The 24,972-nt window shown below is 40.6% G+C and overlaps 1 protein-coding gene and 1 pseudogene across 1 annotated transcript in view; one reads left to right on the top strand and one right to left on the bottom strand.

Moving 5' to 3' along the window:
* The window catches only part of LOC136875974 (uncharacterized), a 1,136,984-nt gene that overhangs the window by 283,760 nt on the left and 828,252 nt on the right, over positions 1–24,972 (top strand). The gene's annotated exons all lie outside the window — the stretch shown is intronic.
* On the bottom strand, positions 18,602–19,235 carry LOC137501298 (complement component 1 Q subcomponent-binding protein, mitochondrial-like; annotated as a pseudogene).

Raw genomic sequence — 24,972 nt, 5'->3', positions numbered from 1 at the left:
GCTTGGAGACACGCCACAACTGCGTCAGATGCTATGTACATTCAGTGCTTCTGTACGGCGCTCATACAAGGATCTACCGAGCTCGATAGCTGCAGTCGCTTAAGTGCAGCCAGTATCCAGTATTCGGGAAATCGTGGGTTCGGTGGGTTCGAACCCCACTGTCGGCAGCCCTGAAGATGGTTTTCCGTGGTTTCCCTTTTTCACACCAGGTGAATACTGGGGCTGCATCTTAAGGCCACGTCCCATTCCTTCCCACTCCTAGCCCCTTCCTCCCTCATCGTCGCCATAAGACCTATGCGTGTCGGTGCGACGTAAAGCAAAAAATAAAAAAAAATACAAGGACCTTGAAATGTAACATCATTAAGAGCACAAATGCCCTCGAGATGTGGGTGTGTCGAGGGATGTTACGGATTTCATTTACTGATCACATTCCCAATGCTGCCGTACTCAGATGCATGAGAAGGGAACGAATGTTGATGTGCACAAAAAAGAAAGGAAATACAGCCTACCTTTGGCATATTATGAGGATTAAAATGTACAACCTACTTAAATTGATCATGCAGGATAAAGTTGATGTACGTAGAGTTTGTGGTCGAAGGAAACATTCTTGGCTGAGGAACTTAAGGGATTAGACAGGCCTAGATTCGAGTAGACTGATGAGGAGAACCGAACATCGTACAGACTTCGCTGTGATTGTGGCCAAGCTTCAGTAACGGAGAAGGCACTACAAGAAGTAGAATTCTCAACATCCACATCCATATCAAGTAATTGATCATTCAAAAATAATTCACGAAGAAAATAACCTCCATATGAGCTTTCCGAATCATTGGCATCGCCTTTGTACAACTGTGATCCGACATCGGTATCCATTTTACAAACAGAACAGTCAAATGAGACACTCGTGGAATGCACATTTCTTCTTCTCCTTCTTCTCCGATATTGAGTGGGCTCGTTCGGTATTTCGCCCATAAGGGTGGCCTTTATATCTCGGTATATTTGAAGTTAAGTTTATAAACATAAGTAAATTACACACTAGAGTAAGTACATTATTCTCATAGTAAATACACACGGATATGAAATAAATCTATTACTGAAGATGTCCTGTTCTTTCTGCTTCATATTTGGACAAGTTATAATGCTAAATTGTAAGATTAGCTTCATCAAGGAAAAGATTGATTACATTATTTATTGCAGTAGTAGGTTGATATCGTCGCTGAAAAGGTAAAAGGTTGTATTCCACAAAGCTCTTCCTATCAATTATTCTCCTTAAGACTGGTCACGCCTCCCAGCCACATATGGATACGCAGTCCATCAGAACAATTTCCGTTGTGTTCGTTTTCCTATGTCGACGATTAAACGAAAATGAACCTTACATGCATTGTACACTAGGAGTGCGTAAATACGTAATGCAAACGTACATTCCTACAGTACGGTACTGTAAGGTTCATTTTCCTTTACACATGGGCATAGGAAAATGAACACAACAAAATTTGTTCTGATGGACTGCATATCCATTCGTGGCTGGGAGGCGTGACCAGTCTTAAGGAGAATAATTGATAGGAAGAGCTTTGTGGAATACAACCTTTTACCTTTCCAGCGACGATATAATAAACAAGAGATACTTGATGAAAATGGAATATGTAACTTCATTAATTTCTGAATACATTTTTGACGAGGAACTTCGTATAATTTACATTGAAAAAAATATGATTTGCGTCACTCTCAGTATCACCACATATACACGTAGAGGAATCTTGAAGATGAAAGCGTTGTTTATATTGTGGAGTTAGTACGTGATTAAATCTTAAGCGTATAATATTTGCTATACTGTATGTCTTCGTGTATAATGACCTGTGAAGGCATACATAGGATTGAATATTATTATAATATCTAAATTGGGGCAAATATTCATTTATAGGAAGGAGAGTTAGGAATTGGAATAACTTACCAAGGGAGACGTTCAATAAATTTCCAATTTCTTTGAAATCCTTTAGGAAAAGGCTAGGAAAACAACAGACAGGGAATCCGCCACCTGGGCGACTGCCCTAAATGCAGATCAGTATTGATTGATTGATTCCTTTTGTTCGGGATAATGATTGCCAAATATCATTCTATTACTGATGGCTGTGTTGCTTAATTAAGGGTAGAAAATCATTAAAGGGGGTAACTATATTAATTGCGGATTCTGCACCTGAAGCCGCTTTCTTCGGCAATTGGTCTGCTTTTGTATTGCCTAAAATGCCGGTATGACCAGGAATACAAACTAGGGTAATATAATGATCCTTCTGTTCTAACTCATATAATAAATTTTTGATGTTATAAACATACCAATTTATGGGTGTCTTGATTTATTGGTTCCTCTTTGCTGCAATCCTAGGCCTTCTAAATCCTGTCTTACGCTTGGCTGACATATTAGCAAGAGTTTACAGTTAGTGGTTATTCGAGAGGTGGCAGGAGATAGCTGTTAAGTACCCGGGAGCTTTTCGGGCGTTTACATAAATAAAGAGAAGGTCCTGAAGGTGGTAGGTAGTAGTGAGGTAAGATGACCGAAATGAAGATGGATTGAAAGCATGCGGACAGGTCTGATGGAGAAGCAGTTAACGCAGAGCGTGGTAGAGGCAAGAAGAAACGGCTTGCCAGAAACTTTGAGATACAAGAACGGGATAAAATTCAGAAGAAGAACAGAGGCGTTTTCTCAGGATGTGTGAATTGTGTGTCAAGGCCCAAATAAAATCGAAAGGAAAAATTATCAGTTATTTTTTCATTTCTCTATATATAATTACATTATAGTGTGTTTTTCTTTCGTTATAGTTCGTTGTCCCGCTCTATGTACTGTAGTTACTCTCAGCACCGTCCGGAACCGTCTGCCAAGGTGTTGGTTCTGTTTCAAACTTCACGGCAGTTTCACTCCTTGGAATCGCGCATGCGCGCGCACGCTCTCAGTTCACTTGTTTCATACTTGCTAAACCTGACCAAGGCGTTGTTTCAGTCTCCAACGCTCTGTGTTGATTTTTGTTATCGAGTTCCGTGCGAGTGTGCAATCAAGTCGGATGTTTATATGTTTTAATATGGGTTGTGAAAGCATAGTAAAACAATTATTAAACATTAGTTTCTCATCACTTTCTTAAAGTGAAACAAAAAAGTTTGGGCTGAGAAGACTTGGGAGTAAGGAGACGAGATGTATATGATGGTAAAGTTAGAATTCAAGAAGTCAGATTAGGGGTAAATATTAATTTATAGGACAAGGAGTAAGGGATTGGAAAAATTATCACGGGAAATATTGCATAAATTTCGAAATTCGTTGAAAATATTTAAGAAAAAGGTGAACAATTATAAATAAAAGTAAATAATGAGGTAGCACTTGATAGAGAATCTGACACTTGGGCAACCGTCCTAAATGCAGATCATTGATTGATTGATTGATTGATTGATTGATTGATTGAATGTGATTGACAGTGGCCAACCATGTCCAGCCATGTTCAGGGCTGAAGACGATGGTTTGATAAATTTCTGTTTCTTATCATTACAATATAGGCTATGACATTTTACAGTGGTGAAGGGACTGAAATGGCCAAAATACACATTTTACTTTTGAATAAAAATCGTTATTATCTCCTGACTTTTCCTTTTTCTCCATGTCTTTCTGAAAATCCACAGCCTGTTTCCAGTTTCAACCGGGTCAGGAATGGAATGAATAAAGCCCCTTCTACCGGCGAAGAGAGGAATTGTGCCAGCTGTCGCACTCCTCTGGGGCATGGTTAATGACTGGCAGATGAAATGAAATGATATTGGAGAGTATCGCTGGAATGAAAGATGACAGGGAAAACTGGAGTGCTCGGAGAAAAACCTGTCCAGTCTTCCCTTTGTCCAGCACAAACCTCACATGGAGTGACCGAGATTTGAACCGGAGAACCCAGCGGTGAGAGGCCGCCGCGCTGCCGCCTGAGCTACGGGGGCTCTTTCTCCATGCCTTTTTATAACATGCATACATACATCATTATTATAGACCTGTATGACCTTCAGCGTTCAGTCTGCAAGCCTCTGTTTCTTTACTAAACGTCACCACAATCCTCTATTTGCAACTTGTGCTGTGGCCTCATTTAGCTCTATACCTCTTATCTTTAAATCGTTAGCAACTGAATCTAACCATCGTCATCTTGGTCTCCCTCTACTTCTCTTACCCTCCATAACATAGTCCATTATTCTCCTAGGTAACTTACCTTCCTCCATTCACCTCGCATGACCCCACCACCGAAGCCGGTTTATGGGCACAGCTTCATCCATCGAGTTCATTCCTAACTTAGTCTTTTTATTAGGCTACATTAATTTGTTTCGTGATCTGAATAATCTGGTAAAAGAACTAAGGAAGAGGGGCTGAGTGGGCTTATATTTAATCCATTAATTTCATCTATAAGAACTCCTGAACTTCTGGCTCAGGAAACGCCACTGATTAGAATAATAATAGTATAACAATAATAATACGAAGAAGGTGAGGAAACTGGTATCAACCATGATAACGAATGGGATTATAATCGAGTTTACCAATGACGCATTGCCCTTCTCACGTAATATCTCCCATCCCATCGCCATGTTCATTGCATTGAGCCGCAAGGTTCAATGCGTGAACTTTTTGGCTCATCGACCTTATTGGTCTTGAGTGCCATGTTTATCGTTAGTGATCCTATTTCAGTAATGTAACTGGTGGTTTGTGATAAGTGGAAATCTTGTACTTATTCATTGGTCAGAATATGACCGGGCGCATGTGCGCTGTTAGTACTTATTCAGCATTCAGTAGTGGCGCGGAGAATGTGAAGCAGAAGTACGGACGTAGGCTACCCATCAAATGAGTGACAACGCCCGATGTTGCTTAACTGTCTGTAGCAGGTGAGTTTTTGTTCCTGTACTTTGAAGAAAAAGAAGGCTTGGGTGTTGGTTGCGTGGCAAGAGGGTACGTACAAGGCGAGTTTGCGAGAGGGGGTGGAGGAGGGTGACTGGTATGGACTTGATTAATATATGGAGGGTGGGGCTGGGGCTGGCCAGTTCTGGGTTGTGAGCAGTAGCAATAGTAACTGGAGGAGGTTATTGGGGTTTTGAGTGAGGTTGGGCGGGGGAGATAGTGGCTTGTCTATGCGGATGCCTAGTATGCTTCATGAACTGTGTGCTGTGCTCGAACGAATCCTTGACAATGCGAGGCGGCATTTGAAGTTTGTTGGAATGCTGAGTGTGAACTGCGCAGACTCCTCAGAGCTCATAAACTGATCCGGTAGCGTGTTGCAACAAACCTCGGGTGTCTGACTAGTAACAGTTGAAACACGGGTTTCCAAAAGTACTGCTAGATTTATTTACTTTAGTCCCCGTCACTTTGAAATGTGACCTCGTAAATCAGAGAGAACAGTAGGTGGGGCTGACGACTTACACCTTATCTGTTACACGCAGTCCACTCCGCTCCTAGTTCATGAGCTTGTTAACCAATGGGGTCATTCTCACGCACAGCATGTTATTCTGCAGCCTTTCATCGTCCTGAAATTCAACGCTAGATCACGCAACAATCGGGACTCTCACTGCAGGGGGTTGCGACAGAAGTCACCTTGTTTCCAGGAATCATTTATTTTGAATTAAGAGAAGACAGTGTCCTAATTATGTGAACCTTAAAAGTTAGTAATGTTTTATTTTACCAGGAGAGATCAAGGCCTTCAGGCCTTCTCTTCCATCTAATCAGCCACTAAGTGTACGTATATTAAATTGTATATTACAATAATTAGATTAAATATAAACTAAATAATACGAAAATGATGAGTGATGAGATTAAGTTGAAATCAATTAAATATGGTAAAAGGAAAAAATCTCAAAACTGATATCCAACATGTGAAAAAAAGAGGTAGTACATAAAATTTAATACAATAGAATGACAATAGAATGGTTGTGAGCAGCGGCTCGAGTTTATACATGATGTTCCTTATTGGTGCATATAATATCACCACCATTATATATTATTATTATTATTATTATTATTATTATTATTATTATTATTATTATTATTATTATTATATTATTATTCCTCCCCCATGGCACTACAGCCCTTGAAGGGCCTTGGCCTACCAAGCGACCGCTGCTCAGCCCGAAGGCCTGCAGATTACGAGGTGGCATGTGGTCAGCACGCGGAATCCTCTCGGCCGTTATTCTTGGCATTCTTGACCGGGGCCGCTATCTCACCGTCAAATAGCTCCTCGGTTCTAATCACATAGGCTGAGTGGACCTCGAACCAGCCCTCAGGTCCAAGTAAAATCCCTGACCTGGCCGGGAATCGAACCCAGGGCCTCCGGGTAAGAGGCAGACACACCACGTGGCCGGCATTATTATTATTATTATTATTATTATTATTATTATTATTATTATTATTATTATTATTTCGTATGGCAGAAGGATACAAGTTTACAAACAATGAAAAAAAAAATATTTACAACTACCTATATACATATTTGAGTAGCCTTAAATTGTATAGAATGAGACTTAGATCACGTGATGTAGTAGAGTTGAATGTCCAACATGCTTTACCATTTCATAGTTTCTTCAGTGGCCTCATGTATGTTCTGCATTGTTCCGTTGACCTTCCTGAGTGGGCAGTCCATTGCGATATGTTAGAGTATGGGGCACTTCTGCACAGTCGCAGTAAGGGTTCTCAGTTACCTTCCACATATGCTTCCAGTATTGACATCTGCCACGTTGGGTTCTTATTCGATTTAATGATGTCCAGATTTTCTTTTTGGGTAGGTTGAAATCAGGACAGTTAACTGGATCCAGGATTAAGCCTAGTTTTTCTGAGTTGGAAGAGAACCACATATTGCATCATGTTTGATTCACGTTAAATTCTTCTTGAATCAGTGTTGATGTGAGCACTCCTGATGTATTGGCAGGAGAGAATCTTCAAGGCATTTAAACCATTCGTCTTCTAAGATTAGGGGGAAGAAACTGATAGCAATTCCAAAGGTGTAGACTGGATGATCCCGATATAATCCTCATTGTATCATCCAGCTGCAATATTCAACTGCTGGGTAAACTAAATCAAGAGCTATTGTTCTTAAGGCAGATGCAACTGTACCCCAGCTAGTCCTTGAGTGTTTGTGCAGGATGTTGTTACGGGATTTTTTTTTTTTTTTGCTATTTGCTTTACGTCGCACCAACACAGATAGGTCTTATGGCGACGATGGGACGGGAAAGGGCTAGGAGTAGGAAGGAAGCGGCCGTGGCCTTAATTAAGGTACAACACCAGCATTTGCCTGGTGTGAAAATGGGAAACCACGGAAAACCATCTTGAGGGCTGCCGACAGGGGTTTCAAACCCACTATCTCCCGAATACTGGATACTGGCCGCACTTAAGCGACTGCAGCTATCGAGCTCGGTGAAAAAAGAATACGGGTGAGGAACTGGTTAGCACAAAGAGGAGGAGAAGAAGAAGAAGAAGAAGAAGAAGAAGAAGAAGGACCACACGTAAAGTTGCTGAGGGAATTAACTGCTGAAGACATGAATTCGTATGTGAATTACGAACGAATGTCTAATGAGAATTTCCAGTGTTTGCTTGCTTTAATTCCTAAAAAAAAAAAAAAAAAAAAACAATAAAAAAAATTAAGAAACAGGATACACATCTCAGAAAAGCAATTTCTCCATCAGAGCTACTTACACTGAGACTGTGATTTCTCGCTACAGATATGTAGGATAAAATAATCCATTAAATTAGATAAATATAAATTAATTTTTAAACTAACTTTAGGTGGACGGTCTATGTAAACTTATAATGAACAATTCCATAATTCAGGATGTGAATCTCAAAGTTCAACCAATTGATCTCTTATTTTTTACTCACTCATCTTGTCTTTTTTCACTCACATGAACTTAAAAATACTGTAACTCTTGTGCTCTTTGAGCGTGAGGTCTATTCTACTGCGTCAATAAATCTGGATCAGTCTAGCTAGCTTACCGAATCGCTGTGTACACTACACGTTGTTGCTTTCTCTGGCGCGAGTTGCCAGAGATCTCTAAGTACTGTGTACATCCGTAGAGTTCCGCTATAGTACTTATTACATAAGACTGTACACTAAAAGGCAAATACCGTCGCCCTATTCTTTTTTTATTGACTCATCACTGCTGCCAACTTGAATAGTTACATATTGAAGTCACGAGACATAACCATCATCAAACTAATCTCAATGTATCAATAATGGAGGTTCCCTTGCCCAAGTAAATGATAATAAATGATCAATCAAGATATTCATAACTAAGTCTGTTTTCATGCTTAATGAGGAGTTAAGGAAATACACATACTATCTCTCACCCTCACTTGATTTAATGTTATACAGTATATTTCTGCCTTTATTTTGATACTACTATAACGAATCCTTTAGTGTTTGCCTTGTGTAAATACCCTAATTGATTTCCCTTCTTGAAATTTGATATTATTTACCGGATTGAAGAGAAACTGCACTCTAATAGTACACACAAGCAAATATACGAGGATCGAGCCATAAGTCATGGCAACTATTTTTTTTCTCGCGAACAGGAGACAACACGGAAAATCTCACGAGGGAACACACAAATGTGTTACACTCGGATTCGGTTGAAATTTGGTAGGAATATTCGTGGGAGGCAGTAGAATGCTAAGGTGAAAACTGCATGCGCCCAGCGTAAGTTTAAACGCCAAAATTGAACAAATAAATAGTCGTAAAATTAGAAGTGCCGCGGGAGTATCGGGGTGTGGCGGAGAGGTAGGGAGGAGCGAAGCAGCGGACGTGAAGCAACCAGGCTGTAACCAGCTGCGCCAGCAGCCAGGCAGCGTATAGTTAGCGCGTTCCCCTTAACTTCCCGATCAGATGTGCAAAACGTAAATATGAAAACAGCACATGAAACAAGTATACAAGGGACGATGTTTGAACAACGATGCCAATAAGGTTTGAAAAATTCACACCCGAGTTCTTGTTACTCGTTGTAATTTTTCAAACCTTATTGGCATTGTTGTTCAAACATGGTCCTTTCTAAACTTGTTTCATGTGCAATTTTCATATTTACGTTTGCACACCTGATCGGGAAGTTAAGGGGAACGCGCTAACTACACGCTGCCTGGCTGCTGGCGCAGCTCGACGCAACTCGGTTGGTTCACGTCCGCTGCTTCGCTCCTCCCTACCTCTCCGCCACACCCCGATACTCCCGCGGCACTTCTAATTTTACGACCATTTATTTGTTCAATTTTGGCGTTTAAACTTGCGCTGGGCACATGCAGTTTTCACCTTAGCATTCTACTGCCTCCCACGAATATTCCTATTAAATTTCAACCGAATCCGAGTGTAATACATGTATGTGTTCCCTCGTAAGGTATGCGTTTGGAAATATAGGACATGTACTTATTCATAGTGCCTGAAGACAAATTCTGACTTCAGGAGATTCTCGTAGGAAAGTGACAGAAAACAGGCCATTGGTAAACATTGTTTTACTATGGTATAGACAGCAAACACACAAGAATACGTACAAGCGACAGGTCTCCACTGCTTACAGACCTTCGAAATAATCACCCAAGGTTTCCACTGTGCGTTGCTAGCGGTGGGGCAGGCGCTAAATACCATTCGCTGCATGTGTATCGCTAACGTGTGACACTTCTCTCCGAAATGCTGTTACGATGTCCTCTTTGTTAGCAAACTGTTGTCCACCTAATGCTTCCCGCAGATCTGCATGGCATTGGCGTGCATTTCTGCCGCGGAGAACTGCTATTTTAATATACAATCGTTGCTCCTGCTTGTTGACTTCCATTTTATAACGCTCTCCCCCATACACTGAACTTGGGGGCATGCTTAGACCCACACTGTTTCATACGCAAGTACATATCGTGCGTTTCCGAAGGCATATCTTAGATTTTCCGGGTTGTCTCCTGTTTGCGAGGAAAAAAATAGTTGTTATGACTTATAGCTCGACCTACGTACTCCGCGTACATTTACCGTAAGTCAATTAGAATACACAAAGATTACGTTTGCTAACCGTACAAAATCCGTGACAAGACAAGGTTAGGTTAAGTTAGGTTGATATTGAAATTTCCTTCCATTTTCTTCCTTTCTTTTTCGGAGGAGTTCTTGCAGATTTTTCTTGCTTCTTTGACACCTTAATCGAATTCTATATACAGTATAAGTATTGAACGAAATAAAACAGCAATTAATAAAATGCTGCATTCATTATTTCAGAACATCTACGTTATTAGATGCATTATTCAAACATGTCACAATTCTATTTACCTTGGTATTACCCAAACAGATTTATAATACCAGAGAAAAAGAAAATATGATTTCATTATATGTTACACTAGTGACTTTTCTTACAATTGGCTTTAAGTCGCACCGACACAGATAGGTCGCATGGCGTCGATGGGATCTGAAAGGGCTAGGAGTACAGTAGGAGGGAAGCGGCCGCAGCCTTAATCGAGAAACATCTTCAGGACTGCCGGCAGTAGGGTTCGAACCCACTATCTCCCGAACACTGGCCGCACTTAAGCGACTGCAGCTATCGAGTTCGGTACTAGTGGTTTTAACAATACGGCAGTGGCAATACGTAATTCTCGCAAATCACCAAATAAACCATCACTGTACAGTGCCAACGTGCCAGATTAACAGTGATTGTAAGACGCCGTATCGGCGAGTAGCGTCCCTAAACTGTAAGGTTAGCGACACTGAATCGAACCCATCAGTTAGAAAATAACTAAAAATTACTATCCTAAGTATTAACACGGGAGAAAGAGTGAGGATGTACACTTGATGTATAGGCTTACGTGCCAGGGAGTATAGTTAGGTCTAGCGGGAAAAGTCTACAGTGTACAGGCGTCTTCAGCAGACTGGAGGGATAGGACTCGAAAGTTGAGGTAAACTCCCTTTTTTCTCGAGTGTTCAAAGACGGGACCCAACATCTGTTCATTTTCGGTCACTGCAGGCCAGAAAATGACGGGTTTCATTTATCCTTTTTGCCTGTTTCGGTGTTTTTTTTGCTTATACGTCCTTTATTAGCCTATTTTAGGTCTTAACGTTTTTTCTTCATCCGCACCTTCTTTCGACCACATTCTCAATTCGAATCATAATTCGTTCATCCATCACCCCTTAAGAGAGAAAATGAAATGAAAAATGGAACTAGTGCCAAGGGTATCAAATTATGTGCAGGATAAGTGAAATATTGAAAGGAGAAAATTTTGATAAGAGTGTTTTTAAGAGGAAGATCTCACTTGCTTCATTTATGGACCCGTAACATCCATTCATGTGGAGGGAAGTTTTTCGATATTTTGCAACGTTCTGTCTCAAACCCGACGATCCTTCAGAGCTTAAGAACCTGCAGATTTTGATATACTGTAAAACCAACTGAGGTAAGGTTTCCGAATTCGAATTTCTGAAATCCTGGTGTGGTTAAGCCAGATGTGATTCCAGTTATACTAATTTCAATTTCAATTTGTTTCTCCAGGATGTCGATTGCGCATTCGCTGAATTCATTCTAGATGAAGAAAACAACATTTCATTCTAAATACTTCAAGTACTTTTTTAACGAACACAGAACTTTAAAAATGAAGTTAATCCAAAAATATGTCAAGTCTGAAAAAAGTATTTCACTCATATGTTTTTGCACTGTATGTTGCATACCACCAGAATGTTGCATTAAAATATTCCCTCATTACATGTGTAATTAAAACCAAAATTATGAATGATTTTGGATCGCATTTTACGTACTTTTTGGATATTTTTTTTAGGGATTTTAAAGGTATTTTTAGGTACTTTTTGGAAATTGTTGGGATTTTTACAGGTATATTTCGGTACTTCTTGGATATATTTAGGGCTTTTTACAAATATTTTTAGGTACTTTTTGGATATTTTTAGGGATTTTTACAGGTATATTTAGGTACTTCTTGGAAATTTTTAGGGCTTTTTACAAGTTTTAAAAGTACTTTTTGGATATTTTTAGGGATTTTTACAGGTATTTTAGGTACTTTCTGGATTTTTAGGGATTTTTACAGGTATTTTGTAGGCAATTTATAGCTCTTCAGCTTCCGAGCTCTATTTATGAATAAACTCAGTCGAAACTGAATAGAGATGGCTTCAGATCACTAAATTATTTATCAATATGACCAACCTTCTAACGCTTACATACCCAGTTCACGTTGTTTACGACTACCCTATGTTCTTAGGTTGATAATGAAATTTCTTTCCATTTAAACTGAATTGTTCTTTATCTTCGAGCTAATGTTACTTTCCTTTTCGGAGGAGTTCTTGCAGGTTTTTCTTGCTTCTTGGACATCCTAATCCAATACTATAAGTAAGCATTGGACGGAATAAGACCGTAATTAGTAAAATGCTGCAGAGTACCAAGCATCTGTGTCAGTGTTCGTGATGTCCTGATTCTTGCAATGAGGAGGATTTGTTCAAGGCACAAGGAACACAAACTATTTAATACCATTTTAGTATATATGTGTATAAATTCCTTCTGTTTCATTGTTACTAAATTGTAATGTAAAAAAAAATGTTCTATTGGATGCTTCTGACTTGAGAAAATAATAAATAGGTAATCGTGAGTAATGATCCTGATTTCCTCCACGAGTTTTGCGTGCAGGAAAAACCACTGAATGTATTAGCAGCTCATAGAGTAATGCAGTATTGTTTAACAAGTAAACAGCAGATAATTTAATGGACCGCGGTATATCAACCACCAATGTTGCTGTGTACTCATCACTTCATTTTGTGGTGGCTGTTGCCTCCTACGTTTTATACATGTAAAAATCTAATTATACAACATATGTGATGCAGTGATGATCCCTGCGTGTGATCATGTGTGAAGAGAATTAGGACTGCATCTGTTGTGATCACACAGAATTTCACGCCTAGGCCAATCAAGCGACAAGTACTTCTCGGACAAGTGATTTTCAGTGAAACCGGCTTCCAATTTGGGATGAGAGTGGTATTTTCACTGGCTTTTTATCAAGATGGCTACGGTTCAAACACAGGAGAATGCCCGTGGGAGTTTTAAAATAAAAATTGCGCGCAGCTGTGAGCTTGCATCCGGGAGATATTGGGTTCGAACCCCACTGTCCACAGCTCTGAAATGGTTTTTCGTCGTTTCCCATTTCCACACCAGGCAAATGCTGAGGTTGTACCGTAATTAAGGCCACGGCCACATTGTTCCCACTCCTAGGCCTTTCCTGTCCCATCGTCGCCATAAGACCTCTCTGTGTCAGTGGGACGTAAAGCTAATTGTAAAAACTATTCATGGTCCTGTGGTTCTGATCTCTCGTAATACTGGAGGTCCCGTGGCTATGATCACGATATTAAAATTCATGAAAAACTACAACCTTAAGAAATCTTGGGTGGGAACACTTGTGTACACCAGTGAGGAAGCTAAGGTCAGGCTAGAGGTCTGCCGTTCAGGGGGTCTCGGGTTCGATTCCCAGCCGAAATGCAGAGTTTAGCCTCATGTCGTTAAATTCCCTGGGAGGTTTGGGTGTTTCTTTCCTTCTTAATACACGCCTTCATTTACATACCACTCATCACACTAACAAGCACCACAGAAACAGAGTAATTAACACAGTACGTTTGGCGTCAGAAGAGGCGCCCGATCGGGGAAGAACTGATGTTAATCTACCAGTAGCGCTGACCCCAAGTAAAAGGGAAAATATTCTTATTCTTGTTCTTGTTCTTGTTCTTATTCTTATTATTTCGGCCCGCGGTGTAGGGATAGCGTGCCTGCTTCATACTCGGAAGCCCTGGGTTCGATTTTTCCAGCCAGGACGGGGACTTTCACCTGCACCTGACGGCTTGTTCGTGGTCCACTCAGCCTTCGTGATTACAATTGAGAAACTAACTGGCGGTGAGATAGCGTCCCCGGTCTAGAAAGCAAAGAATAAATACCGAGGGTATTCGTCACCCTGTGGGTGGGGACGCTGATGACGAATACACCCACGGTATCCCCTACCTGTCGTAAGTGGCGACTAAAAGGCGCGATCAGGGGATGATTGAATTAGAACCATGAAACTACTTGTTACTGGTAAGGCAACAGCAGGCCTTCAGGGCTGTTTCGCCATGTGTTTTTTTCTTGCTAGTGGCTTTACGTCGAACCGACGACACAGATAGGTCTTATGGCGACGACGGGGTAGGAAAGGCCTAGGAGTGGGAAGGAAGCGACCATGGCCTTAATTAAGAAGCAGTCCCAGCATTTGCCTGGTGTGAAAATGGTAAACCACGGAGAACCATCTTCAGGGCTGCCGAGAATTGGGCTCCAACCCCACTATCTCCCGAATCCAAGGTGATAGCTATGTGTCCCAAACCACAAAGCCAATTACTCGGTGTTATTATTATTATTATTATTATTATTATTATTATTATTATTATTATTATTATTTCCACCGTTACGCCCATCTGTGAATCGCGATAGAATATATTTAGCTGGTACTGACTTTTTCTTATCCCAAAATCTATTTATCTGGGCACTGAACATTTTCCTTCGTTCTTTAGTCCATGATTTATTGGTCCTGGTATTCATTTTCTCAACAAAATGATGGTTGCTGACTGCTGTTTCGATCTAGAGTTGATTTTTAATGATTTCCTGTGGGATGCCAATTTCCTGAAGGTCTCTCGTTTTCTTGTCACGCCCTGTGGGTAGGGGGCGCTGATGAAGAATACACCCGCGGTATCCCCCTGCCTGCCGTAAGAGGCGACTGAAAGGGGTGCCGAAGGAATGATTGAATTAGAACCATGAAACGACTTGTTATTAGTACCATCGCGCGGGGAAAACTATGAGTCGCTTTTACTTGCGAGTAGTACCACTATGCTAGGTACACAATAGGTTTGTGATTAGTAGTAATAGTGGGTGGGTCACTATGGGTTTACAGTACCCGTGGTTACTACAATTGTGAGAAACACCACGGGTCTGGGTGTTGTCTGTGATTAGTAGCACTATATGAGCGACACTGTGGGTGTGCGTTGTCTGTAATTAGTCCTCACTATGTGAGGAACACCACAGGTCTGCGTTACCTGTGCGACGTAGCCTACAATACTTGGCGAGTTTTACCATAACGTTCGGAACACCGTGAGTCTACGCTACTCTTGATTAGTGCCACAACTTGAGAAATGCCATGGTTGTACTTTACTAGCGATGAGTACCATTATGAGGGGCCGTTGAACTGGATTTTGGACCCCCTTTGGACAACAAGAATCAGCGATTCAGAATTGTGCTTTGTTAGCAGTCCCTTGGTTAGTAATACTAATTTTTCAATATAGTTTCTGGGAAGGTGAGGCATTGCGGGTCGGATCCACTGATTGTTTTAAGTTCATAATGATTGTTCATCGTCATGTTTTTGAATTCTATCCAGTGGATCGATTTTGGAATTATTTTTAACTTTCAGTATTGTGATTTGGCTCCGCTGATTATTTTAAATTCATATTTATCCTTTCATTATTCATGTTTAAACAACTAGATTCATCACCATCATCATCATCCTTTTCTTGTCAACTTCGAATTCTTCTAGAATATGGAATAGTGTGTGTGTGTGTGTGTCGGTCTACTGATTTATAAGCTTTCTTGAAGTCTACGAAAGTGATCGCTGTATTGTATATTATTATTATTATTATTATTATTATTATTATTATTATTATTATTAAAATTACACTTCGCACGCGTATATTTTCTCCACTACACGGTAAAGTATAGAATTATGGATATGATTTTGGAAAATGAGAGGCTGAGTTCTTGTCTACAATTCTAAGCTTTCCGTGTAGCGGCAAAAATGTGCGCGTGAGAAGGGCGAGCGTCTCTAATAGAGTGTAGAGGTTCAATTATTCAAGTATTTTTCATAAAAAAAAAGCGTACATGATTATAGTAGAGTATATATGAGGATACTGGCTTAGTGCACAGTGGTCGATTGACGAGAAGTCACGTGGTTACAGGGTAAGAGGTGTGAGGGGCTGGCGCGCATGCGCCTATCTCAAGTCTCAAGGCCTGACAATAAACACCTGTTCCATCCGCGGTGACTCTTGCGAATTGAGGTGCTGTCGTGAATTTTCAAAGTGGTAGTGCTACTTGCCTTAGTTACACATTTACTATGAGTACTGCACATTGAACAGTTTGATAAGGAATATACATTGATTCACAGAGCTTGCGTTGCTGTGTAGTGTCTGTTATTCGCGCCGTAGCCACCAGCTGCCGCGACTTCTCGTCAAACGCAGGTAGTACGTGGATGAAGAAAATAGGTTGCCAAATGTAAATGAAATTGGTGACGCCAGTTCCCCTAGCCCAAAAGCACGTCCATGTTAAAAATGCCAGGAAGAAAAAGAAAACCGAAACGAGAGTAATTAGAGCTCTTCTCGCCTCATTAACTGGACTTGAAGCTGTTGTTTGAGTCATCAGTCCATAGACTGGTTTGATGCAGCTTTCCATGCCACCCTATCCTGTGCTAACCTTTTCATTTCTACGTAACTATTGCATCCTACATCTGCTATAATCTGCTTGTCATATTCAAACCTTGGTCTACCCCTACCGTTCTTGCCACCTACACTTCCTTCAAAAACCAACTGAACAAGTCCTGGGTGTCTTAAGATGTGTCCTATCATTCTATCTCTTCTTCTCGTCAAATTTAGCCAAATTGATATCCTCTCACCAATTCGATTCCGCTACAGAAGCTACAGAAGTGGTTTTCTGAGTTAAAGTTGGCGGCTTCGATTGTGGCCCAGTCCGGTGGTCTTTGAAAGTGGTCAAATGCATCAGGATCGTGTCAGTAGATTTATAGTTATTAGAAGTCCTGTGTGATAAAATTCTGTCACCTCAGCATCTCTGAAATCTGCAGGGCGACTTAACACCCATGAAATGAAATGAAATTAAATTGCGTATGGCTTTTAGTGTCGGGAGTGTCCGAGTACATGTTCGGCTCACCAAGCGCAGGTCATTTGATTTGACGCCCTTAGGCCACTTATGCTTCATGATGAGGATGAAATTATGATGAAGACAACACATAAACCCAGCCCCCGTGCCAGCGAAATTAACCAATGATGGAAAAAATTGTCGACCCTGCCAGGAATCGAACCCGGGAACCCTGTGCCTAAAGGCTAACACGCTAACAATTTAGCCGTGGAGCCGACCTTAACACCCACAATATTAAAATAGAAAATAAGCTGTAATTCATCCGAATAACACAGTTAATCAATATTGAGTTCAATCTGTTCTTATATAAATTATCACGTGATATAACTGAATTGTCTCTAAGCTACAGAAAAGTAACGATTAATCCGGAGCAGGGTGCGGATTTACTAGGAACGGAGGCGGCCGCGTGGTGTGGTGAGAATTTCCTTCACCTATGAAATAAACGAAGAAATTACTTTTTATAGGAGAGTTTTAGATTTAATTGGTTAATTAAAGCATTCTGTGATTATTTCAAAAGAATTATTGTAGCTTTACAATATTTTAGTTACAAATGTATGGTATTCTACCTTGTTTAATCAGTATTACGATCTCTTTTAGACATTTCTGCCTTTTTGAGATTGGTACAATGCACAATTTGTTTTATAGTGTCTTCAGGAAAAATTAAATGCCATGCTTCCATTTCCGAATTTGCATTTCATGTCTGTAGATGTATCATGAGATTTCTACACCTAGTTTCATGTTTCGTGTTTCTGCAGGATAGTTCCCACGTGGTAACTTGATATTTCCCTGTTTGTAAGTGTCTATTTCGTACCACATGGTCAGAATTTGCTACAACGGGTTCCATTTCAATTTCGGAAAAATCACTTTCGCTATCTTTCGCAATTTTGTTCAATTCGTTCAACATTACCACTGCAACAGTCAATTATATCGCCTAAATCTTCACCTCCTTCTTCCTTCCTGTTCATCTCTTTTCCACTTTATCTACCCACTGTAACACTTTCCTGCCGGGCTGAGTGGCTCAGACGGTTGAGGCGCTGGCCTTCCGACTCTAACTTGGCAAGTTCGATCCTGGCTCAGTCCAGTGGTATTTGAAGATGCTCAAATACGTCAGCCTCGTGTCGGTAGATTTACTGGCACGTAAAAAGAAGTCCTGCAGGACTAAGTTCCGGCACCTCGGTGTCTCCGAAAACCCTGAAAGTAGTTAGTGGGACGTAAAGCAAATAACATTATTATTATTATTATTATTATTATTATTATTATTATTATTATTATTATTATTATTATTATTATTATTATAGTAACACTTTCCGTGCTGTCTCGTCGTCCATAGTTCAATATCTTCACATCTTCACATATAGTCAATACATTTACAGTATTCAACAATACCAGAAATACTAACACAGTAAAGTAAAGGGTTCACATTATATTACAGTACTGGTTATTGCGTCATCCAACCACACTGAGATGATGGAAAAGATACTGGCTCTGTTGTAAGGTACGATTTGGAACTGTCAATTACCAGGTTCACCAGACAGTGTGCATTTTGATTTCATTTTGTTTCTGCGTATGTGTGACTAACTCGACTCGAAGCTGCACTTAACCACATAAATAATCGAGTTCCTTTCTACGCGTCAATCCAGAAAGGAACATGCAATCAATCCTACTCTACACATACATCTAAATCTACTCATTTCTCAGATATGTACTTCTACATGCTTTCCAACATGGCAATGTATGAGCTATGCTCGTAAGCTGTGCTCAGGTCTGACATCTTCTCGACGAATTCATTTGGTACACCTTTCTCTTCCAGGAGATTCATCAACAAGTCAAAGAGATATCCATCTAGGACATCGCCTGAAACAGCGTAAATTGTTCAGTCCTTTCTCCCTCAAAGATTGTGACCCCATCAATGCCGGAAACATAATTGTAATATTCTTCAGACTGCTGTTCACTTTGAGCGTCAGTGAACGAACAGCTGAAACTCAGAGTCTGTGATACTCGTTTAAGCTTGCTTTAGACTTCATGTCGGCAAATGTAGGCTTATCCATGAAGGGATTTATTTCCGCCTCTGCTTCAGCAACGGCGGTGCGGTTGACGTTAAAATTTATTGAGATCTCATCTCCAGATTTCTTTGTTAATGTGACTTCACTACCAATGTAACAAGGCGCAACGTGAGGGAAACTCTCACTGAGCAGCAAGCATTTCAACAATGCACCAAAAACGAAAACAACGAACCTTAACCAACAAGAAAAAATTGCAGACTGTTGCGGAAAATAATGAACTTGGAATACGTAGAAGGATAGACACGTGCGCAAAACCATTGCGCTATGGGACATGACGAATGAGGGATTCCTTGACCACGCGCCTTGTGCCAGGTTAAGTTTCAAATATACACGAGTAAAATGCTCGACTCAGTGGCAAACTGACCTTCGGTACAAACGGCCCCTGATCGGCAATTTTATGCTTCATTGAAATGAAATGGCGTATGGCTTTTAGTGCCGAGAGTGCCCGAGGACATGTTCGGCTCGCCAGGTGCAGGTCTTCTGATTTGACTCTCGTAGGCGACCTGCGCGTTGTGATGAGGATGAAACGATGATTAAGACGACACGTACACCCCGCCCCCGTGCCAGCAAAATTAACCAATGTTGGTTAACATTCCCGATCCTGCCTGGAATCGAACCCGGGACCCCAGTGACCAAAGGCCAGCACGCTAAACATTTAGCTATGGAGCCGGACAGCCTTCATTAATTAATAATCTTAGCTTGTGAAGTCCAAAATTGAGTTCTGGATGACTGTCACACTGCAGTGAGTCAAGATACAGCTTGTTTATGGCTTATGTAAAGGTGTGGGTTGGGCACAAAACTGATGAGGCTATTGATCAGAGTTGTGAACGTTGTCAGTGTACCTGCACCGCTATATTGTGTGTTCACGTGGAATGAATTAGGTCTGTCAAACCACATCGTTGAACGGTGATCTATACAAAGACCTCCCTGCTGGCCATTTGTAAAAATAAATGAACTTGATGTTTTCTGACAATGATGGAATATTAATATAGTTAATGCATTTAGCCAATGCTTTCTAGAAATCATCCAAGAGCAGATAAAGGTCATTTAAGGTGAGCAATGTTCTGCAAAGAAAAAATATAGCAGGGCAATAAATATAGCACTGACGAAAAGAGCGAGGGGAAGACAAGAGATGCAGACCATATTCCTCGAGTTCGCTCATGCTAAAATTGTAATGCAGCTGACTCTGTGCTGTAGTGGTTAATGTGATTAGCTGCCACCCCCGGAGGTTCAGGTTCGATTCCCACCTTAGCCATCCTCGAAGTGGTTTCCTACTTCTTCTCCAGGCAAATACCGCGATGGCACTTAACTTAAGGTCACGGTCGCTTCCTCCCCTGTTCCTTGCCTATCCCTTCCTATCTTCCTTTCCCCCACAAGGTCCCTGTTCAGCATAGCAGGTGTGGTCACCTGGCAGAGGTACTGGCCCTTATCTCCAGTTCATCTCTACCAACTGAGCTCGATAGCTGCAGTCACTTAAGTGCGGCCAGTATCCAGTAATCAGGAGATAGTGGGTTCGAACCCCTCTGTCGGCAGCCCTGAAGATGGTATTCCGTCGTTTCCCATTTTCACACCAGGCAAACGCTGGGGCTGTACCTTAATTAAGGCCACGGCCGCTTCCTTCCCATTCCTAGGTCTTTCCCATCCCATGGTCGCCGTAAGACCTATCTGTGTCGGTGCGACGTAAAGCAAATAGAAAAGAAAAGAAAAGAAAAGAAAAGAAAAGAAAAGAAAAGAAAAGAAAAGAAAAGAAAAGAAAAGAAAAGAAAAAAGAAAAGCATCTCTACCAAATATCTCACGCTCCAGGACACTGCCCATAGAGGTGGAATCCCCCGCTGAGTTCGAGAGAAGAAACCAACCCTGGTCGGTGCACGGATTAAGGGATTAAGAAAGAAAGAAAGAAAGAAAGAAAGAAAGAAAGAAAGAAAGAAAGAAAGTGCAGCAGGCCGACCTGCGCTAAGGGATTAAGAAAGAAAGAAAGAAAGAAAGAAAGAAAGAAAGAAAGAAAGAAAGAAATAAAGAAAGTGCAGCAGGCCGACCTGCGCACGTTCACAAACATACACATACACAGTTACGAAGACAGCGAGGTTACGCTGAGTGGTGGACTGTCAAGCCTGTCTTCAGTTCTAGTATCTAAATTAATGAGTAGAACTTGACTTTTATCCCCTACAGGGAAATGGCTACTCACTGACTATGTCATACATATGTTGTTCCGTGTCAGTAGTTGATTCAAGGTAGGAGGCTATTCCCACAAACCACAAACATCTCAAGAAGTCATACCAGACAGAATAGCGGGCCGAATCATTCGGATGTCCAGTACTAAATCAGATAAAGCACACTCCAAAGCAATCAGAAGAGACTTGTGAAAATTAAGAAAATCATGCTCCTCTATACCGCAGACGAAGTTACAATAGCCCTTCAAACCAGCAGGCATTGACAACATCCATAATGAGTTCCTCGTTAACTGTACTAAAAACGATAGGAAATGGCTTCCTGACTTCTTTTCATCCATCCAACGCACGGACACCTACAACCAGAGTTCAAGAGATCAAAGATCATTGCTTTCTTGAAACTGGAAAACCGCCAAATGCTCCCAAAAGCTATAGACCCATGGCATTATTAAGCTCAACTTACAAGCTTCTGGAAAACCTGATCTACAACAGAATCAGTCCAGCCATCTTCAAGATCCTCCCCACGGAACAAGCTGACTTTAGGCCGGAACGAAGTTGAGAAGACCAAGTACTTGCTCTGACGACATTCACTGAACCTGAATTTGAAGAGAAGCTAAAGACCGATGCGGTCTTCATAGATCTCACTGCTGCATTTGACACTGTGTGGAAGCACGGGTTAATGTATAAACTCCTGAAAACCTTACAGTGTAAAAACACTTCAAATCATATCAATCGCGTTCTTTCAGATATGATTCAAGTGGTCATGAACAATACCCTGAGCAAACCAAGGAGACTAAATAATGGACTTCCGCATGGTTCCATATTAGCCCCTTTGTCAATCAGTGTTTATATCGCAGACATTCCAGAAACGGTGTCAAGACAATTTGTCTATTCCGATGATACTTGCAAAGCCATTTAACACACACATTTCCACGGCCTTGAGGACATGCTAACGAAAGATATCTCTGGTTACTGACAAATTTTTCTGTATTGTAAATATCTCTCTAAATTTCTACTTTATGTTTTACCTTGACTTTTTATATTTATTCTGGTTTGTAAATTATTTGTTACTTTCAAGTTTCACTCAATTTATGCGTGGCTTAACTTGTAGCATAAGCTAAATAAATAAATAAACCTAAGCCAGCGTCCTCCGTCATGCCCTTTCTATGCAGCCTCCTTTGATAAGCTGTTTTGACTCTCTATAAATAATTAAAACTATTACCAGTCACAATTTTAATTAAATATTTTACTACACAACACGTTTCAGAGTCTAGGATCCATGTGAGGTGGAGAAATGATGGCATTTATTTGTTGTTTGAGTTGATACACAATTGTTTTCATACAATATTATATTGCTGCACTTAAGAGTAGGGGTTATGTGCATTACGATTGCATAACGTCTATGTCGGGTCAGTTGTAGGTGTGTTGTCGTCTCAGAAATACACAGTTCACGTACCTATGAGCTTGCACCTGGGAGGTATGGGTTCGAAACCCACTGTCGGCAGTCCTGAAGATGGTTTTCCGTGGTTTCCCATTGTCACACCAGGCAAACGCAGAGGTTGTACCTTAATTAATGCCACGGTTGCTTCCTTCCCATTCCTAGCTCTTTCTGATCCCATCGTCGCCATCTGACCTATCTGTGTCGGTGCGTCATAAGGCAAATTGTAAAAATGAAATAAGAGAGAGAGAGAGAGAGAGAGAGAGAGAGAGAGAGAATTTGAATTTTTTGAATTTGAATTTGAATTTATTGATCATGATTTACATGCCACTGAGACTGAAAAGCCCCTTTATGCAGCGTCTTCTTATAATACAATGCAGATTTATGAAAACAGTAACTACATTTTTATAATATTAAAGTATTAAACTAAACAAGAAACTTAAAAAAATGAAAATATAGATACCAAATCCAGTAAGGTTAAGACATACATTATATAATAAGTAAGAAAGTAAATCATTAAGCCCTTCTGTTATTCTGGACTACATGGGTTTAAAGAATATAAAGCTAAAGCAGAGAAACAATTTTCTTCGAAATATACATATTCCTGATTGTTCGACACAAGAATGCCTGATCTCAGCCTCTTGCGTACTCCTCCAGAAAGATAGATGTTAAGAACTGCTTTAGTTGGGTACAGTTAGTGTTACTTGCGAAACGGTGAAGATTAAAGGCGTTAAAGATACGTGATGCAGTGCAAACAAAGGATTTGTTAAATTTAGTGGTACGATGAAGGGGAATTTGAAGGGTGGTTTTTGTAAACCTATTATCTCTGTTATGTACCGACTCCATAGGTTTAAATGCATTATAAAGGTAGGATGGTGTCTTCAGTTTGAGAATTTTCTGCGTAGCAACAGCTACTGAGATTTCCCGACGTTCATGGAGTTTCAACCATTGTAGCTGTATGTAATAGGGTGTTATGTGTTCATCGCGCCTGGCATTTGTAACGTAACGAACACACGCGCTTTGTACCCTCTGTAGTTTTATGTTCAAAGTTTCAGATAAGTCGTTGTATACGACTGAACCATAGTCAATTATTGGAAATATAAGACTTTGAACAAGTAGTTTTCGCATGAAAGGTGGTGTACATGACACGTTACGTTTCAAAATATGCATGGATGACACAACTTTTCGGATTACATTTGACGTATGATCAGACCAGGATAAGGTTCTGTCGAAAATTAGACCTAGATTGTTAACGGTGTCACTATAATGAATATCTGTCTCTAGAATTTTTATTGCTGGGAGGGATTTGAGGTCAACAGTTTTCAGGAGTTTTGTGTAACCTATGCAAATAAGCTGGGTCTTAGCCACATTTAATTGGAGGTTATGATTTGCGCTCCATTCAATCAATCGAGAGATGTCATGGTTAAAATGCGTTATAGAAGAAGATGCGTTAGTGGGACAAAAGTGGAAGTAAGCTTGTAAGTCATCCGCATACATGTGAAAGCTACTGCTTTTCAAGACTTCAGATATGTCATTAATATAAATAGAAAAACATAAAGGACCGAGGACTGATCCTTGTGGTACGCCACAGTTTACTGATTCCCAGCTAGAGAATCGACCGTCAACGAACGTGACTCTTTGTGATCTATTTGACAGATATGATTCAAACCACGACAGAGCACTCTGGGAGAAGCCAATTGACTTCAGCTTAGCAAGAAACAACTCATGATGAACAGAGTCAAATGCCTTAGAGAAATCAAAGAGACATAAGATAGTAAGCTGCCTCTTATCGGTGGCCGCGCGTGTATCATCTGTAACCTTCAGAAGAGCAGTAGTAGTACTATGGCCCTTCTTGAAGCCAGATTGGTAGGGATTTAGAATGTTGTATTTAGATAAATATTCACATATCTGCTCATGAACAATTTTTTCTAGTGCCTTACTAAGTGCACAGAGGATGTTGATAGGCCTAAAATCACTACAGACTGTTGGTATTTTCTTTTTGGGCACAGGACGTACATTGGCACGCTTCCACTCTGAGGGATAAACTCCATTCTGTAGAGAGAAGTTAAATAAGTGCACAAGGGCAGGAAGAAATATGTCCATGCAGGTAGAAATCATGGATATTGGAATATTATCTGGACCTTTAGCTTTAGTTCGTATTGATCTGACTGCTTTTTCTACCTGTGAAGGGTGTACGTACATGAAATAGAATTTATCTCTGTTACTTGGAGTGAGATGTCTATAATGTTTGGCAGTCTCTGATACTTTCGGAGAGTTGGAGTTAGAGACTGATGTCATATAATATTCACTTAATTCAGATGGAGTAACAGGCATCTGGCTATCTAGAGAGTGACTGACTCCAATACCAAGAGATTTTGCAGCACGCCAA

This window comes from Anabrus simplex, chromosome 6 (genome assembly GCF_040414725.1).
Source record: "Anabrus simplex isolate iqAnaSimp1 chromosome 6, ASM4041472v1, whole genome shotgun sequence".
In the NCBI taxonomy this organism is placed as follows: Eukaryota; Metazoa; Arthropoda; class Insecta; order Orthoptera; family Tettigoniidae; genus Anabrus; species Anabrus simplex.
This window is presented reverse-complemented; position numbering and strand designations above follow the sequence as displayed.